The following is a 2,500-nucleotide window of genomic DNA, read 5'->3' as shown; positions in this document are numbered from 1 at the left end:
TGACCTCATCAGTGATATATATGACCTCATCAGTGATAGATATATGACCTCATCAGTGATATATATGACCTCATCAGTGATAGATATATGACCTCATCAGTGATATATATGACCTCATCAGTGATAGATATCTGTCCTCTCTTCCGACGCTCTGTGGTACCAGAGGTGACGCGTATCGGCCGGGACGACGCTGCAGTGCCTCAGGACATCACCATCCAGGGCCACGGAGTACGGCCAGAACACTGCGTCATCACCAACAGGTCAGGGGTCGTGATCCTTGACCCCTGCGGCAACCTCTGCAGCCTCGATGGAGTCCCCATTACCCGGCCAACCCAGTTGAGACAGGGTAAGTGTGTGTGTGTGTGTTTGAGTGTGAGACTGAAATACTTCCCACTGAAGTACCAGTCTGATACTGTATGAATGCCCAGTTGTGTAGTTGCCCAATAGAGCAGTGTAGAGCAGTGTAGTTGTGTAGTTACACAATAGTGTAGTTGTGTAGTTGTGTAGTTGCCCAATAGAGCAGTGTAGTTGTGTATTATGTAGTTGTGTAGTTGCCCAATAGAGCATTGTAGTTGTGTAGTTGCCCAATAGAGCAGTGTAGTTGTGTAGTTGTGTAGTTGTCCAATAGAGCAGTGTAGTTGTGTAGTTGTGAAGTTGCCCAATAGAGCAGTGTAGTTGTGTAGTTGTCCAATAGAGCAGTGTAGTTGTGTAGTTGTGTAGTTGTATAGTTGCCCAATAGAGCAGTGTAGTTGTGTAGTTGCCCAATAGAGCAGTGTAGTTGTGTAGTTGTGTAGTTGCCCAATAGAGCAGTGTAGTTGTGTAGTTGTGTAGTTGTGTAGTTGCTCAATAGAGCAGTGCAGTTGTGTAATTGAATAATTAGGTCCCGAACTCATACGGAGTTGAGTGCAGATGTGGACCTGCCATTGCGGGTGGAACTTATTCACACCATCAGTTTTGCACAGAACGTCCTCACCGCTGACTAGGTGCAAATCTACCGGCTTTAACTTCCCAGATGAACACTCACCGGGTTACATCCAGACTTGGTACTGGGGCGCTAATAGACCCGAGTGATGTCCAGCCTTGGTACTGTGGGGGCTGTTAGAGTGTCCAGCCTTGGTACTGGTGGGCAAAATAATTGGGACACTGTGTTCACACATGCAGCTCAGCGGTTTTATTCATGGATCATGTCAGGACTCCAGTGCACGTCTGAAAGGGGCTTAACGCTCCCTCTCTCTCTCTCCCCTCTCTCTCTCTTGCTCTCTCTATCTCTCTCTCTCTCCCCCTCTCTCTCTCCCTCTCTCTCTCTCTTGCTCTCTCTCTATCTCTCTCTCTATCCCCCTCTCTCTCTCTCTCATTGTGTCCTTCCGTTTCTTTCTTTTTTATGCCCCCCCCATTTCCCTAATCACAGAGAACAGACTTTGATGTGCTGTTGTTTATATATGTAGCTATAATTAGTAAGAAAGTATAATAATGTTTGATGTGGTGTATGTGTGTGTGTGTGTGTGTGTGTGTGTGTGTGTGTGTGTGTGTGTGTGTGTGTGTGTGTGTGTGTGTGTGTCTGAAAGTGTGTGTGTGTGTGTGTCTGTGTGTGTGTGAGCCACACTGTGTGTGTGTGTGTATGTGTGAGAGAGAGAGAGACAGTTTGTGTGTGTGTGTGTGTGTGTGTGGTTGTGTGTGTAAGTGTGTCTGTGAGAGAGAGAGACAGTGTGTGTGTGTGTGTATGTGTGTGTGTGTGTGTGTGTGCGGTATTAACCTAGTCATGGTGGTTCAGAAAGGACAACATAAACAAACAGGAGATGAATAACTTCCTGAAGGCTGTTCCCTCTCAGCTCTGGGGAGGTGTGTGTGTGTGTGGAGGGGGTCATCCTCCTCTCTCTCTCTCTCTCTCTCTCTCTCTCTTTTCCCTCATGTCCATCATTCTCGCTCTCCATCAGTCTCGGCTATTCTGTCTGCCTGCATCACTCTATCTCTGGAAATATACACGGATGGGTTACTCCTTTCTTTCTTTTGCTCTGTCTTTTTTTCCTTTTTTCTTTTGTTCATTCTTTCTTTCTTCCTTCCATTCTTTCTCTCTCTCTCTCTCTCTCTCTCTCTTGGTGAACCCAGTGGCTTATGTCCTTATTGGGTGTTGACTCATAGCAACTGTACTCTATTAGGATCAGAGCTGTTGGATTTCTGATATTAGCGCTCTAATGCACCTTCTCTATCCCTCTCTTTCTCTATTTATATATCTCTCCATCTCTCTCTATCTCATTTTCTTTCTCACTCTGTTTTTTATACATCTCCTTCTCTCTCTTAGCCTGGCGAGCCAGAGCCACATTAAAATGTAGGGTCTGGACACTCACCGTTCGCAGTGCTCAGTCTGAGGGGCGGGATAATCAGTTGTCTTTCAAATTCCCTCTGCACGCAATAGGACAGCGCTAGTCCCATGCGTTTTCCCACCAGCAGAGCTAGTTGGCTAGTTCAAACTTTTGCCAACTTAAAAAAAGTCGTGTCACGC

The 2,500-nt window shown here is 46.2% G+C and overlaps 1 protein-coding gene across 1 annotated transcript in view; it reads left to right on the top strand.

Annotated features, from left to right (window-relative positions):
- The window catches only part of phldb2a (pleckstrin homology-like domain, family B, member 2a), a 63,717-nt gene that overhangs the window by 5,029 nt on the left and 56,188 nt on the right, over positions 1–2,500 (top strand). The window contains exon 2 of the mRNA XM_042093049.1: positions 164–346. The gene's annotated coding sequence lies outside the window, so the exon portion shown is untranslated. The remainder of the gene's footprint in view (positions 1–163; positions 347–2,500) is intronic.

Source organism: Alosa sapidissima, chromosome 5, assembly GCF_018492685.1.
Source record: "Alosa sapidissima isolate fAloSap1 chromosome 5, fAloSap1.pri, whole genome shotgun sequence".
NCBI classification, from domain to species: Eukaryota; Metazoa; Chordata; class Actinopteri; order Clupeiformes; family Clupeidae; genus Alosa; species Alosa sapidissima.
This window is presented reverse-complemented; position numbering and strand designations above follow the sequence as displayed.